Source organism: Lissotriton vulgaris, chromosome 3_1, assembly GCF_964263255.1.
Source record: "Lissotriton vulgaris chromosome 3_1, aLisVul1.2, whole genome shotgun sequence".
NCBI lineage: Eukaryota > Metazoa > Chordata > Amphibia > Caudata > Salamandridae > Lissotriton > Lissotriton vulgaris.
In genome coordinates, this window is record NC_141689.1 from 1,064,994,812 (window position 1) to 1,065,012,557 (window position 17,746).

Consider the following 17,746-nt stretch of genomic DNA (forward strand, 5'->3'; position numbering starts at 1 on the left):
GGCGTCGGTCGCCCCAGACTGCGGTGTGGGGTGGGGAGGTGTGTTATGTGACTTATAACCCTACTCCTGAGGCGAGATAGCCGGGAGAGCTTTTTAACGATTTGTATCATCTAATTTTAAAGAATCACTTTTAAAATTTATGTGTTGATAAATTGATGCTGTTTTTAAAGATTGCACCTGCTTAGAAATCGTACTTTGAAAACCAGAGCACTCCCCTCACCATACCTTGTTTTGAACTCCCCGCGCTGCCGATTTCAGGGCTGCGGCGGGTCGGAGTTCTTGGCGCCAGAATCGGAGCGAGCACAAGCCACGCCCACTGACGCTGGCCACGCCCCCTTGCAAAAACCCTTAAAAGCGAGCGAAAGCCAAGCCGCTAAACAGAGATAACCCTACTCCTGAGGCGAGATAGCCGGGAGAGCTTTTTAACGATTTGTATCATCTAATTTTAAAGAATCACTTTTAAAATTTATGTTTTGATAAATTGATGCTGTTTTTAAAGATTGCACCTGCTTAGAAATCGTACTTTGAAAACCAGAGCACTCCCCTCACCATACCTTGTTTTGAACTCCCCGCGCTGCCGATTTCAGGGCTGCGGCGGGTCGGAGTTCTTGGCGCCAGAATCGGAGCGAGCACAAGCCACGCCCACTGGTGCTGGCCACGCCCCCTTGCAAAAACCCTTAAAAGCGAGCGAAAGCCAAGCCGCTAAACAGAGATAACCCTACTCCTGAGGCGAGATAGCCGGGAGAGCTTTTTAACGATTTGTATCATCTAATTTTAAAGAATCACTTTTAAAATTTATGTGTTGATAAATTGATGCTGTTTTTAAAGATTGCACCTGCTTAGAAATCGTACTTTGAAAACCAGAGCACTCCCCTCACCATACCTTGTTTTGAACTCACCGCGCTGCCGATTTCAGGGCTGCGGCGGGTCGGAGTTCTTGGCGCCAGAATCGGAGCGAGCACAAGCCACGCCCACTGACGCTGGCCACACCCCCCTCCACACCACTAGAAAATGTGCCCTCCACAAACGCGCAGCTGGCGCGCCGCCTGCGCGCCAAAGGCGCGCCTAAGGCAAGCCCGTCTGCGCCTCAGACGCCGACTTGACCCTGGCCATTCCGGAGGGCTACTCCTTCTCCAGAGCGGATAGAAAAATAAAACGTGGTGGAGGATTGGCAATTATAGCAAAGAACGACTATAAAATCAAAACTTCAGATAAAGGAAGTACCCCAGACTGTGAAACCCTAACATTTCAAATAAAAATCACGAACAAATATACGTTCAATGGATTACTCATATGTAAATGTAAATGTAAATGTAGGTGTACTTATATAGCGCAACCTGTCACCCAAAGGGCATCCTGGCGCTTGCTTAGGGAACCCGTCCTGGTATTCCCCTGTGAGAGGCCCCGGCAGGGTGTCCACAGGGTGAAAGCCAGGCATCGCGCCGCGAGGGGCCGTCGTGGAGATTAAGCAAGCTATTGCCCAGAGTTGCAGAGTGAGACCCCGTGAGTCGAGTAGGCACCGGAGCGAGAATTGTCGAGGCCGTGGAATTTTTGAGCCCGAGACCCGCTGAGGCAGGGAAACTAACCCTGGTCCACGGTCGATCCCAGCTTCCGGGTCTGCCGCCTCTAACCACTGAGCCACACTTCTCCACATATACAGACCACCTAGTGCAAAAACGCCGTTGATTGAGTTGTTAGGCCCGTTTCTCGAATCCAGTGTGACTAGTCCAGACTACACAGTTTTAGGAGATTTTAACCTACATTTAGAAAAAATCTCCGACCCGAAGGTAGCCCCATTTATTGATGCAATGTCAAACTTTGATCTAAAACAAAAAGTACACATGGATACCCATGATGCCGGCCACACATTGGACGGTATTTTCACTTCATGTGAAAGTCTAACAAAAACAGATACCATCCCTCTCCCGTGGTCAGACCACAAACTAATCAGTTCTACTTTAGAAATTAAAGAGGACACTGGAAGACCTATGGAACATATCAAACAAACAACGTACCTTGAATGGTCAAAACTGGATAATCAGGCATTCATTGATACACTCCAATCATCATACCCTGCACTTCACGAAAATTGTAATACAGCCTGCAAACAATTTAACGAATGGTTGGAGAATGCAGTTGAGTTAACTGTCCCATGAAAGAAAGCTACTATAAAAAGAAAAACCCCCTCACAGCCATGGTTCTCGGAAGCACTAAAAATCCAGAAACAGACATGTAGAAGAGCGGAAAAAAAGTGGAGAACTAATTATGACACTCATCTTAAACAAGAATACAAAGCTACCTTAGCATGTTATAAAAAACTAATCATAACAGAAAAAAGTAAATACTTTATCCATAAATTCAATGAATCTAAAAATTCAAGTAAAACCCTATTTGACACTGTTAAAAAACTATCAAAATTTGAGAATAACAACTCAGAAGCACTATCTTCAGACTTCTGCAACGTGTTAGGAGAATTTTTTGTCAGCAAAGTATCACTAGTATATGACTCCTTTAAAAACCATAGCACAGAAATATCCAAAAGGGACAACTTACAGACAACAACCCCAGTGAGCAAGGACCCAGATCCTACCACCTTTTTCCTATTCACTCCTCCGACAGCGGAACAGATCCAAAAAGAGATCCACACCATTAACTCGGGCAGCCCAATGGACCCCTGTCCATCCAAAATAATGCATATTTGCTCCCAACAACTGAGTATAGTACTAGAAAAACTTTTTTCCCAAATCATTAAAACCAACATCTTCTCCGATGATTGGAAAATGATATCGATCAGACCACTTCTAAAAAAGCCTAACTTGGACTGCGAAAGCCCGAACAACTATAGACCAATAGCTAGGATCCCTTTTGCCGCCAAAGTTTTAGAGAAACTACTAAATAAACAACTATCCCGATACTTACTGGACGGCAACTGGTTGGACCACTCACAGTTCGGCTTCCGTGAAGGGCACGGAACAGAAACTGCCCTTATTACAGCAGTGGAGGAACTCAGGCAAGTACTGGACAACGGATCGAAGGCCGCCTTGATACTACTTGATCTATCGCCGGCCTTCGATACAGTCAGCCATGAGATCCTCATGACACGCCTGAAAACAGCACAGCTACATGAATCAGCTTGTGCACTCATCGCCTCCTATCTAGAGAATAGAACCTTCTCAATAGAATCGGGAGAGGCAAAATCTAATCAATTCAACCTACCATGTGGAGTCCCGCAGGGCTCCTCGATGAGCCCCACTCTTTTTAATCTGTACGTAACCCCCCTTGCACAACTAATAAGGAACTGTGGCTTCACCCCAATATCCTACGCTGACGATACCCAAATTGTGGTCTCAATAAATAAAGACGTAGAGAACACAGCAGAAAAATTTCAAATCTGCATGGTACAAATCAGCCAATGGATGAGAACAAATTGTCTAAAACTAAACGGGGACAAAAGTGAGGTCATGATACTAGGAGGGGACACAAAAATATGGTCCCACTCATGGTGGCCAAAAGAACTAGGAGGATGTCCCGAACCAACAGAAAAGGTGAAAAATCTGGGAATCACTTTAGATACTAATCTCTCCTTCGATCCCCAAGCGAATAAACTGGCATCATCATTGTTGTACATTCTAAAAATGATTAAGAAAATCCTACCCTACCTACCACATGACTCACGTAAGACAGTGGTGACAGCATTAGCCTTGTCCAGACTGGACTACGGAAACGGCCTATATGCTGGAGCCAGGAAGAAAATCCTAATCAAACTCCAACGTCTGCAGAATGCAGCAGCCAGGCTGATACTAGGGATACCAAAATTTGAAAGAATCAGCCATAAACTTAGAAATCTACACTGGCTACCAATTGAAAAGAGGATACAATTCAAAACATTATGCTTAGCATATAAAGCAATCAATGGAACTGGATCACAATTTCTAAAAACCCATTTAAAACTATATGAGCCAAATAGACCTCTTAGATCCAGCCAAAAGAAAACAATCACGGTACCAAGATTCAAGAGAGCGAACTGGGGCGGAAGAAGTTTCCTGGTACACACGGCAAGAATCTGGAACCAACTACCGCTAGATATAAAAAACAGTCCATCATTGAAATCATTCAGAAAGGAAGTTAAAACGTGGCTTTTCTCAGCATATCCCTAATCAACATCTTCAAGAGTCAGAGGTAAATCACAGCGCCAAGACGCCCTTGGGCATTCGCGCGCTCTACAAATGGATAAATCAATCAATCAATCAATACAAGCAGTGCCCCCTAACCATGGTGTGGTCACGGGTGTCAAGGTCAGCGTGCAGTGATGTCGTCGGTAAAAAAAGCGTGGCGGATTGAAGCGAGGTGTTGTGGAGTGCGGTGCCCACAGGTCACGGTGCAAGCAGTGGCTGAGTGGCAGTGGCAGTCAGTTTCATCAGTTAGAACAGGGTTGCTGTGAGAAGTGCGGCGGTGCCTTCAGGACACGGAGGCAGCAGCAGTGTCGGTGACGGTGTCAGCTGCTTTTCCCCTCTGTGGCTACAGAAACCCACAGTTCCAGAGGTTGTACCCAGAGGTAAGTGAAGTCTTGCTATCCCTGAGACTTTGTGAACAGGATGCAAGCTCTATTTCAAGCTCTTGAAGATACTCAGCGACAAGTGAAGAAAGTTCCATCCAGTCCTTTCCCTGCCCATGGCAGAAGCAGCAACTCCAGACCAACCCAGCGAAGCACAACACAGCAAAGGGGCAGTAGTCCTCCTGGCAGTTCCTCCAGCTCTTCTTCATGGCAGGTTCCTAGATCCAAGCAAATTCTCTGAAGTCTTTTAACTTCCTGACACTTCCAACAGGAGGCAAGCCCTACTTCAAACCATTGGAGAAAACTCTAACAGCAGGATGATGAAAGTACAATCCAGTCCTTTCTCTGCCCAAGACAGAAGCAGCAAGCAGCAGGCCAAAACAGCAGAGCACGCAGCAAAGTGGCAGCTCCTCCCAACAGCTTTTCCAGCTCTTCTTCCTGGCAGGTTTCTTAGTTTAGCAGTAATCTAAAGTTCTGAGGTATGGGCCCCAATATTTAAATTCCATTTCTCTTTGTTCTCTGGTGGCAGAGAGGCTCTGTGCTCAGTCAAAACCAGTTCTGTCCTCTCTGGTCCAGCTTCCCAGCAGGAGGTGGAGACAGCATTGTGTAAGGCAGACCAGGCACATTCAGGTGCAAGGAAATCCCCTCCCCTTACTCTAAATGCAGCCCAGGTCTATTCAGCCCATCCCTGACTCATCCAGGAGAGGCAGGACACACCTCAACCCTCCCAGTGGCTGTTTAGAGTGAATGCACATCCCCAACCCTTTCACTCCCAAGCCAGACAATCAATCCACAACCCAGCAGAGGCAAACAGGATGGCTAAACAAGAAAAGACCTACTTTCTAAAAGTGGAATTTTCAAACCCGCAATCTAAAAATCACCTTTACGTAAAAATGCATTTTTATATTCTGGGTTCAGGCATACTAAACTCCATCTTTCTGTCTTGTCCCAATGGGAAGTTGTACTTATAAAATATTATAAATAAACTCCCATTTCATTCTATGGGACAGATAGCCCGTTAATAGTGAAAAGCAAAATACACTATTTCACTATCAGGACATGTCACACACATGCGTACATGTCCTACCTTTCACATACACTGCACCCTGCCCACAGGGGTACCTTGGGCCTTAAGGGTTACTCACATGTAATAAAAGGAAATGTTAGGGCCTGGCAAGTGGGTGCACTTACCAGGTCGACATGGCAGTGGAGACTGTGAGCAGACACTGCAGTGGCAGGTCTGAGAACCTGTTGCAAGGCTGCTAGTGTGGGGGGCACAATCAGTGCTGCAGGCCCACTAGCAGCCTTTGATTTACAGGCCCTCTGCACATACAGTGCACTGTACTAGGGACTTAGTAGTAAATCAAATAAGCCAATCATGGAAACACCAATCCATAAACACAATTTACAGGGAGACCGTATGCACTTTAGCACTGATCAGCAGTGGTAAAGTGCCCAGAGTCGTAAAACCAATAAACACAGGGTTAAAAACAGGAGGCCAAAAAGCAAAGGTCTGGGGGTAAACCCACTGAAAAAGCCAGGTCTACCAATCAGCCTTCCAGGTCACTAGATATTTGCATAACATTTCTTTAGCATATTAAAGGACACTTTGTTTTGCAATAGTGCTTTAAATTGAAATATAGAACTGCAGGTACTCAATTGTTGGAGTACCAGGTTTCTCCTGAGAAGTGCCGGCACTCTCCCACTAAATGAATTGCAACAGTGCTGAAAAGTGGATGTACATTTCCTTTCAAATTAGAGGAGTGCAGCTACTCAGTACCGGACAGTACCTGCCTATCCTTCTGTTCTAAAGTTGACCACATTTACATGACTGAAGTAGAGAGGTGGTCAAGGGGTAAAAAAGAAATGCAGTGTTATTTACTGTGTAGGGAGAAAACCCCAATTCAATGATGAAATGACCTTTGTATTTAACGAAAACACATTTATACCTTTGTTATTAAAACTAAGGGCTAGACTTTCTCATAAAGCATTAGCATTGCCTTCAATGGAGGAGAGGAATGTGATGTGTTTTGCAAATATGTAGAGCTGTTGAAGACCGGATTTTCCTCAAGCATTCATAACATTTTTGAATTGATTACTGTGATTTTTATTACATGACCAAAATGCTAAGAGCACTTTTAATTGCTAATCTTATGTTTGTTTTTCTTTTTTAACTGTTTCATTGATTTCTGTAGAATTTGATTTGTAATGGTTTGTGACCAAAAATGCATAAAAGTACCATGCACTTGACAACTCCTTCCTGCTTTCTTGCCTTTATGGAAATGTGGTCTAATGAATTGTCATTAGCAATTTCCTGGTCACCAAGGAAAGTTGGATCTAATTCAAATTCAAGACACTATAAAAGTTATGAATGTGCATTTCACGATATGGCAGTGTTTTCTCCTAAAAACCATTGGATGACAGTTTGGGTCAGAGTTTAAGAGTCTGATTGTCTGAAGTAAGCTGTCAGAGAATTCTGAACTGTGAGAATAAACAGAGAGAGGAGGTGGTCTGAACTGGGCCTGTGCTCAGTAGCGTCTCTAGAATTGATTTGAAGGGGGCAGATAAAACTGGTGGAGCCACCCGCAAAGGGAAATTATTAAGTGTGTGTGTGTATATATACATGTTTGATACAAGTGTTTCATCATAAGTTTGTATGTATGTCTATATATATATATATATATATATATATATATATCCACAAGAAACTTCTTGCATCCAAAAACGAAAACCCAGGAGACAGACCACAGGACCAGATGTCAGGTTTCTTCTTTTTATTTGCTCAAGTTGTGCGAGAGTGCATTACGCGTTTCGGGCTACCAGAGCCCTTGTTCACATGCAACCATTGTTTGTACATTTTCTATTTTTATAGTGCACATTACACCCAAACTCCACCGCCCCCTCCATGTGTCACGTGATCATGGAGATAGAAGACACATTCAAAATATAATAGAAGTGCCTATATGGCCGTATAAATACATTTGCTTAGAAAATAGAATCACATGAATATACAAGTTTTCATCTGAAGTGTCTGGATAAATCCATCAAATATTTGTATCTATAGAGGGACAAGAAAAAAAGGGGGGAGGAGTAAGTTAAAAAGTTTCCATCTTTAAATAGTTAGAATATATATAAACTGATCAATAAGATCAGAATAATAGATGGGTAAGATCTTAAAGTGCTATTTTTAAAGTACAAACAGTGCATGTCCTAAAAGTGCCAAAGATTAATTGTGACCAATGTTTTGTCCAGAGGAAGAAAAGTGACAATGTGCATGAAAAACCAACTTGTAAACAAATTTGCCTCATCACAGTATTTTCAACAATTAGGTTAAAAACCACATTTTGCTTAAATTAAAATTCATGATAAAAGCATTTGATAATCCAAGCAAGTATAATCATAAATAGATAACGATTATTAAAACACCCTGTGTATAAAAATTGTGTAAAAATTCAGAATAAATACAGGTCATGAATTACATATATTTACAAAATAGGGGATGACCCAAGAGAATTCTTTATTTTCCGCCTAACAGGGAACCTGACTAGACGGAACGAAAATATGGTGAATTATTTGGGAAAACTGTTGTTATATACGAAAAAAGCTAAAGCATACTCTAGGCAACAGGGAACCTGACTACCTGGGAGCAAAAATCAATGTTTAATTTTTAACAATCAGACCAATAGGAGAAAATTACTCAGTAGAGTGCTAAGAGATTTTAGAGGAAAGTATGCAAATCCTCTGTATTATTAAGGCCATTCGGGCTTTTACTGTCGAATTCCAATATCATATTGGATTCCAACTGCCTCAATTTCAAATCCCTATTGCCACCTCTCCGTAGTTTTGGTATGGCCCCCACCACATAATAAGACAAGCAATTTACATGCCTATTGTGAGTAGACTCGAAATGGCGTGCCACTGGGTAGCTTGAGTCATTATGTAAAATTGCCCGCAAATGTTGTAGGATCCTGACGTGCACTTGTTTGCTAGTACTGCCGATGTAATTAAGGCCACAAGTGCACGTCAGGACATATAGTGCAAATTCAGTTTTGCACGTATATTGACCTACAATCGGGATTGCGGTCTCACTGAACGGGGTATGGTAGTGAGTCTTATTAATACCAAATTTACAGGCCCTGCAGGTGGAGCATTTGCGAAACCCACCTGCTGTCTGCATCCAATTCCTTTTTTGCTTAAGTTCAGGACTTGGTTGGTCCAAAAAAGCTCCCATATTACGTGCCCTGCGGAAGGTAATCATGGGTTTAGGTGGTAGCAGTGCACCTAGGACCGAATCTGTCATTATGATGGGCCAATTTTTGGTGATGATTCTCCTGATTGTGTTCTCCTGGTCACTAAATGCTGTAATGAACCTGGGGCATGTCTCATTGTTGATATCATCATTCGAAGAGGAATCCTATTCCATGGTACCATCGACCGGAAATAGGCTATCTCGAGTTCTCAAACTAGCTTTTTTCAAAGCCTGGTCAAAGATATTCTTAGAGTAGCCTCGTTCCCTTAATCGAGTTTCCAAGTCCCTCACACAGTCAATAAAATCTTCATTGGTGCTACAAATTCTCTTCAATCTAAGGATCTCTCCATAAGGGATGCTATGGATGGTGTGTTTGGGATGGAGACTTGAAGCGTGTAGGGTGGTATTCCCTGCGGTAGGTTTCCTAAATAGTGTCGTTTGAATTTTGTTGTCATTATCTATGTACACTTTAACATCTAGGAACTCAACCTCCTTCTTACTAATGTGGGATGTGATTTTCAGGTTTAAATGATTAACATTGATTTCCTTAACAAAGGTAATAGCTTCATCAATTTCACCTTGCCACACAATGAATACATCATCAATGTATCTGAGGAATTTGATAATTTTTTCATCCACCCATGTTTTGTGTATCCTGTTGAGGACCTGCTCCTCCCACCAGCCGACGTGTAAACACGCGTAGCTGGGTGAGAAGCAGGCCCCCATTGCTACACCTCTCACTTGACGCCAAACATCCTTTTCAAAGGCAAAAAAGTTATTGCCTAGACTCCACTCTATTAGGCTTAATATGGCCTTATTATGTTGATAGAATTGTGCAGGCCTAAGGCTCAAAAAGTGTTTAACTGCGTTGAGACCGTCAGAATGGGCTATGCTAGTGTATAATGATTCGACATCTAGCGTCATTAACACCAAATCTTCCTGCCATTCTACTGTTTCAAGTTTTTTCAGAAAATCAGTAGTGTCTCTCACATAACTCGGTAGTTGTTTTACTGGTTCCTGCAAGAAGAATCTATATACTGGCCCACTTTCTCACCCAAACTATTTATTGCTGAGATAATTGGTCTCCCAGATAACGTCGAGATACCTTAGTGTACTATATATATTCATTGAAAAAAACAAAGTTTAGAGTAACGATATAGTGAGGTCTGATAAATAGATCTCCACCCTGTGGTCCACCTCCGTGAGCCTTGTAAGGCTTTGGGAGCCCTATCCCCCAAGGGCCACGTAACATTATAAAGTGAAGGGAGGCCACGTGGCCCCCCTACCTGGACCTTATCAGGCACCAGGGACCCCATCCCCGTAGCCAAGAAATTAATAAAGACAGGGGGGCACACATCCCCTCTCCTTGAGCCTAATTAGGCCCCAGGGGCCCCATCCCGGGGCAAAATTTTAAATAAAAGGGGTGAATCTCATGTGGTCCCCCTCCTGAGCCATTTTATAGCCCCAGGGGGCCCATACCCCCAGGGCCCAATTCACTTATTTAAGGGAGGGGACATGCAGCCCCACTCCCTAAACCATATTCGACCCAGGGAACCCCCATTCCATTGGGCCCAATTTGCTTATTTAGGGGATGGGGTGCACAGCCCCCTCCTCAGGCCGTATTCATCCCCAGGCCCCAATTCCCTGGGACCCAATGTATTTATATGGGAAGGGGGCCCACATGGACCCCTTCCCAAGCCTTGAAAAGGCCCTGGGACCACATTCCTCAGTTTAGCTACTTAAATAAACGGGAAGGGACTTGCAACCCCCCTCCCACAGCTATTACAGCCTTGGGGAACCCACCTAAGGGGCTGCATTCAACAAAGGAAGGGGGCACGCTGCCCCACAACCCGAGCCATTATAGTCCTTGGAGAGCCCACCCATGGGGTGAAATATACCAAAAAAAGAAGGGGGAAGTGCGGCCTCTCTCGCCAAGCTATTATATGCCCTAGGGATCTCACCCCAAGGGCCACATTTAATAAGGGGAGGGGGTGGATGGTCCCCTCCTGTTGCCATTATAGGCCCTGGCGAGCCCACCCTTGAAGGCAAAATGCATCAAATAAAGAATGGGGCATGTGGACCCCCTCCCTGAGCCATTATAGGCCACAGGGAGCCGATCCCCGGGGCCAAATGTTACCAAACAGTGGGAGGGTGTCATGCAGTCCCCATCCCCAAGACTTGAAAAGACCCTGGGGACCCTATTCATCAGGGCCGCTAACTTTAGTAAAAGGGAAGAGGGCAGCATTGGCACCTCTTCCTGAGCCTTTATTGGCCCAGGGGACTGGCTCAAATGCTATGTCCCGGGAAGCCCACCATGCTTTATTATGATTATTATGTTTCTTATATAGCGCCAGAATCGACCCCCGAAGGGGTATCTCCGCGCTTGCCTTGGGAACCCGTCCTGGCTTTTCCCTGTGAGATAGCCCCTACAGGGCATCCCCAAGGTGAAAGCCAGGCATCCCGCCGTGGGGGCCGTTGTGGAGATTAAGCAAGCTTAATGCCCAGAGTTGCAGAGTGTGAACCCATGATTAGGTCAGGCACCGAAGCGAGAATTATCGAGTCCATGGACATTTGAGCTCAAGACCCTGCCGCGTCGGGAATTGAACCCTGGTCCCAGGTCTGACCTCTGCTTCAGGGTCTGCCTGCTCTAACCAGTGAGCCACACTTCTCTTGTGCTTGCTCCCGCCTGGCAGGATCATTGTCAAAACTAGGGGTGGGCGGAAATTTGCACTTTCCGCCTTCCGCAAAGAAGGTGGAAAAACGGGGCAAATTTCCGCCCATTCCACGGCGGAACGGAAGTTGGCCGCCTGCCCGCCTCCGCTTCCCGCCAACCTGCCTCCCGCCTGCCTCCCGCCTGCCGCCCACCTCACGCCCACCTCCCGCCCGCATTATTAATTTAAATTAAAAGGCTAAATAAAACTTTGAAGCAAACTTACCTTATTGCGCAGCATCTTCCCGATCCCGCCTTCATTTTTGTAAACTGCGCATGCGCAGGACTGCGAATGCGCAGGCTCCGGCGCATGCGCAGTTTACAAAAATGAAGCCGGGATCGGGAAGATACGGCGCAATAAGGTAAGTTTGCCTTAAAGTTTTATTTAGCCTTTTAATTTAATTTAATAATGCTGGCAGGCAGCAGGAGGGAGGCAGGCGGGCGGGAAGCGGGAGGCAGGCGGGCAGCCGGCGGCCTCGCAAAACAGAAATGTCACGGAGAGGCACGGAGATTGCTTCAATCTCCGTGCCTCTCCGCGATAGTCCCTTCCGCGACTTCCGCCCACCTAGTCAAAACTCCCACCAAACTGGAGCAAACACTGAGTCTTCTCTCAGCAGGCAGGAGCTTTGGAAATCCTGCTGCCAGCTGGGAGTTGACTTGTATTCTGTTTCTGTAGACTGTATTCTGTTTCCCTGCCCGCACTGATGCGGGTAGGGAAACAGAAAACAAATTGCTCCCACCCAGAGGGAGCCGCTATTTATACAGCCCCTTATGGGCAGGAGCAATATCTTGATCTATTTCCCTGCCCGCATGAGTGCAGGTGGGGAAACAGATCAGAAGTCTGCTCCTAGCTGGCATGAGCATTTACAAAGCCCCCCCAGAGGCGGCTCTAGGCTCATGGCGGCCCTGGACAGGGAGTGTAGGTAGGGGGCCCCGGAAGAGGGGGTCTGGGCAGGGCGGAGCGCGGAGGCCAGTGAAGAGGGGGGGGGGGGTCAGGGTATTTGGAAGTGGAACAGAGCCGGAGGCCACCAAATCCCTGCCAGGGGCCGCCGCGCAAATATGTATCCATCCTCAGAGGATTATTATGTTAAGGATATATATTGGCGAGGTGGCCCCTGGGGTTTGGTGGCCCTGTGCAGGCGCACAGCTTGCACATGCCTAAGGCCGCCCCTGCCCCCCCCCACACTATGAGAAGACTTTGTGTTTGCTCTGGCCCCTTCCCCTTTTAGTGAATTTTTACCGCAGGAGTGGGCTTCCCGGGGCCTATAATGGCTCGGGAGGAGGGCCACATGGCCTGCCTCCCCATTTTCAAAGGATTTTGGCTGTGGGAGGCGGGCTCAATAGGCCTTTGATAGCTCGGAGAGGGATGTTGTGTGCCCCTTTCCCATATTTGATTATTTAGGCCCCAAGAGATGGGGTTACTGGGGCCAAATGCAGCTTGAGGAGGGGGACAAGTGTCCCCCCTCACCATAATAATGAATGGGGCCCAAGGGAATAGGGTCCCTATGGCCGCATATGGCTCAGGGAGGAGGGTCGCACACCCCCTACCCTCACTAACACAATGTGTCTAGCCCCGCCACCAGTATTTTTTTTGAATCCCACTCGATCGTAGCAGATAAAGCAGATGTTTTTCTATTTTATTTTGGTCCTGGGGCGCTTGGGGGGTCCCTTTTGGTCTCCCTCATTGAGCCTAGGGGGGCAGGGTATCCCTACCCTGTCGCCCTATGTTTTTTTTTCTTTTTTACAAGTTCAGGACAGGGGACTTAGGGCCTGATTTAGATTTTGGCGGATGGGTTACTCCATCATAACAATGAAGGATAGCCCTTGGGATTTAGTGTCTTGATAACTAGATCATTTATGCTGTTTTTTTCTAGCGGATCACAGAAGGGAAAAGGGTGGTCTTTAACTTACATGATTTTTAGGTCTGCCTTAAGTATGCAACTGTCAGCTGATCTTTCAACTTACACCAATATTATTCTACAGTTCTTTGCTTCCACACAAATACATATCTATTCTCATGCTATTTGCTTGTAATGCTTCATATTACTATGCTCCTTTCCTTTAAAGGCAGAGCTATTGGAATTGCCAATGCTTGTTAAAATGTTTTGGCAAACATGTAGCCCTGTATTGCCTCATACAATCGCTGCTGGCAGTGCAGTGGAAGGTATCTGGACATAATAATGTGTGTCGCAAGGTGGATATTTTTTTTAAACACACACACACACACATATATATATATATATATATATATATATATATATATATATATATATATGTGTGTGTGTGTGTGTGTGCGCGTGTGTATCTATCTATCTATATGTCACCTCAAGACTTGGGGTGACATTCAACAGTTGTGGTGGCGATCAGGACAAATAAGGCTCTAGAATGGGCCCCATCTGGACCTTCCCTAGAGATGCACTCAAATGCATGCACTTAAATGCAGCCCTGCTAATGTGTGATGTAAGATGTCTCTTGGAATACACAAAGCTTATATTGTCACCTTTAGGATTTACAAGGGACTCCTAAACCAAGACTGTGCATGAAACTGGAAGACCTAACAATCCATACGTCATTGTTTTTAGGGCTGACGAGTGCTGAATTTGTGCCAGTGGTTGACACTGGCACTCATTTTATGGGGACCAGAACATATTTTTTGTCATCAGACTTTGATCAAAGAGAGAGAAATGCATGAAAGGGAGAAATGAGGAGGAAGGGGACTGTGAAAATTGGAGAAAGCAAGGATAACAAACTACCCGATAGAGTGAGATAAGGACTCAGGGAGTGAATGGTGGCAGAAGAAAGAAGCATGAGGTGGAATCAAGGCCAAACAGTCTTGGCTTCGAGCCTTACACTCAATTATTTGCATTCATTCATTTATTTTCGATTTTAACCAATCAAGCACTGAGTCAGCTGAATAGAGAGCCAGACTGTGAACTATAAATAGGCCTGAACAACTTTGTAAGGTAAGAGATTGCACCAAACATGAATATAAGGGTTGGCAGTCTGCAGGGGTTCGAGAGGATTGGGGTATTCCGAAAAGCAAATTATGATAAAAAGGGGCCAAGGGCTGTACAACTGTGTTACCGTCTGTCTGGTAGTTTGTTGAACAATTACGGGTACCTTTGCTGTGCCTATTTATTGTTAAAACTATCTTTCTGGATACGTGTTTTGGAGACTGCTAGCGCTGTGCAAACACAAGAAACGTCGGGCCATATGTATGAACACTTTTTCCCATAGACACAGAATGGGTAAAACCCTTTGATACATATGGCCCGTGGTGCTCACAAGCTCGCTTTCATGCTTCAGCTGTGATGATGTCTGTTGAGACCTGAAACGACAGACCACTCAGCGAGCTGCTGTTGTTGGTACAAACCTGATCCCTCGCCATCTTCACCATTGCTTTACACCACGTCACCTGCCAGTGATTCGGTGTGACGCACTTCAATTGACAGCCTTCTTGAGAGGACGCTTTCAGGATAACACATTCAGGCACCGACATGTGGAAAGATAACATTTCAGTTGTACGATTCTTAAACCCAACTATGTCAAGTGGCTTTCCCTTTAGCCTTTACTTCCTGGTGCGCAGACGCTTTGATCTCATCTTCCTCTTCCGGGATGCACTCAGTTCACGCTGTCCCTGGCATGACACTGTTATCGAGTCCGCCTGCGAGCAGCAGGGACCCAAGGGAGAGATGTCACAACACTCAACGCAGGCATGTTGTCGTGTTTGGTCAGCGGGCATCCTGGCGGTTATAATTATCTAACACTTTAAATTGGTAACAAGAACACATTCCTACAAATACAAATGTAAAAGAAGGATTCATCGCGTTGAGAACTTGAGATAATGCCAGTTTCTGAGGTCTGTTAAAACTTGACTCTAATTTTATTGCTTATGTGGCACTGATGCTCTAATTCTTGGAAGGGTCTGTTTGTGTCCGAAGCTAGAAATCTCGGCCTTGTTTTATAAAGAAAACTGAATAACAGTAAGGGGCATATTTATGAAAAAACACACAGCAACAAGTCACCTTACTTAGTGGCATAACAAAACGTGAGGGGGGCCCCTCTACAAGTAATGCTGAAGTGGACCCTCTCATTCACTTTAGTAGGGGCTGAGGGGGCTCCCACCAGTATGTGTGAGCCCCCTTGCACCGTGGGGGCTGCAGGGGCCTTTGTTAGGCCACTGACCTTACTGCGCGAAACAGAAAGGGCAGGAAGGAGCCGTATTTAACATGATATGGCACAATCCTGTCTTTTTCCTGTGCTGGCGCACAATGTGCTGCCTAGTGCCAACACAGGCAACCTTGCACCATGGTGCAATGGGACCTGCGTTGTAGGCAGGAATGTTTTTGTGTGCAGGAAGGAGCACCTTCCTGCACAAAAACAATCCTCTGTGGCATTCTTCAGCACACATAGTAAGAGGTAGTAACGAGGGGAAATAGAGATTACAGAATGTCAGTCAAGCATTATCTCTCCCTACCTCTTCCTTGTACTATTCCTGAATTTGTGAGGGTATACCAAAGCCAAAAGGCTGAACGAGTTAGAAGGACACGGTAAAAGACAAAAAGATACACGGAACATGCTGGATTGTATTCAGTAGTAGTGATGAGTTTACCAGCAGAACATAACAATCACACAAAAGCAACAGGACTTAAAGTGCATGCAAAACTAAGAACAGGTTGTAATACCTCCAAGTGAGAACCAGTAAGAGCCAGCAAGTGATTGAGAATGAGGAAAGTACAGAGTGAAGCTTTCCTGGCAGGTCTACAAACGTCTAAGAAAGGAAGTTCAGAAATCAAAACCCAGGAAATAGCTACTGTTATGATGTTAGCATACTAGTAGTTGGGAGTGGGTGGAGCTAGGGGGCCATAGGAAGAGGAGGAGCGGACACAGGAAGAGGGCAGTCAGAGTAGGGACAGGAGACAGGCAGGGAGCATGAGAATAAAGCTCCAGTAATCATACCTAACTGTGTCTGTGGTTATTGTAGCAGGATGCTACAACTGGCGACGAGGGTGGGATCCACTGCCTGCAGAAAGTCTAGAGAGACACCCTGTCCCCGGCAGCACCAAGAAAAGAAACGCTGCCGAGAAGTGCGAGCCGCTGATGCCCCAGGAGAAGAGGCCAGCCGCAGGCAACCTGCGCCCCCCCCCCCTCATGAGGGAGCTGTGAGGGGCTGCGCATCCGAGCGCTGAAAGGCTCGAAGAAAGGAGAAGCGGAGCGCGCCGACACGCGACCCCGCCAGAAGCGTGAGCATTAGCAGTGCAGAGATCGGGAGCCTACTCCGACCCTGCTGTGTGCCCAAAGTGAAGGAGAAGTAACCCCAGCGTCGAGGACGACGTCTGTCACGAACGCCCAGCGAGGGCGACCAAGCGCTGGAAAGCCCGGGCCTGAGATCCCGCCGTCGGTGAAATCCTCACGCTTGATGCGTGTAAGTCGGCAGGCCGCCGCGAAGAAAAAAGCGGGAACGTACAGAGCAAGGCGGGAGCCCACCCCAACCTCACCTGGTTGCTGTGGTGGCCAAAGAATAGTGTTAGCTGGAGCGCGCTGCCCTGTGACTGCTAGCCGGTGAGTCTGGAGTGCCTGAGCTGAGAAAGAGAGAAAGCCTTGTGTGTGACTGCAGTGACGGCGGCCATCTTTAAGTCAGGCGCTCGTCAGGACAGACCCCTTAGCTTTCAATGAGCGGCCATTTTGAAGTCAGGCAAGAAAAGATAAACAAGCATTGGCAAACGGAGATAAACAAGCACTGGCGAAGAGCATACAAGCATTGGCCCATGCAAAGGAACAAGCATTGGTACATGCAAATAGACAAACATTGATACATGCAAACAAACAAGCAGTGGTACATGCAAAGACAAGTATTGGCGAAGAGTAAACAAGCATTGGTACATGCAAAGACAAGTATTGGTGAAGAGTAAACAAGCATTGGTACATGCAAAGACAAGTATTGGCGAAGAGTAAACAAGCATTGGTACATGCAAAGAGACAAGCATTGGTCCATGCAAAGAGACACAAGCACTGATACATGCAGATCAACAAGCATTGGGCAAATCGTGGCCAAGGAAGAAAACAGGCATTGGTGGAGGCCAAACAAACACTGGCGAAGACCAAAAAAGCAGTGACAAAGGCTGAACAAGTGTTGGCGAAGGCCAACCAAGCACTGGCGAAGAACCAACGAGTATCAATAGGAGCAAATAAACAAACATTGGTATACGCAAATAAACAAGCAGTGACAAAG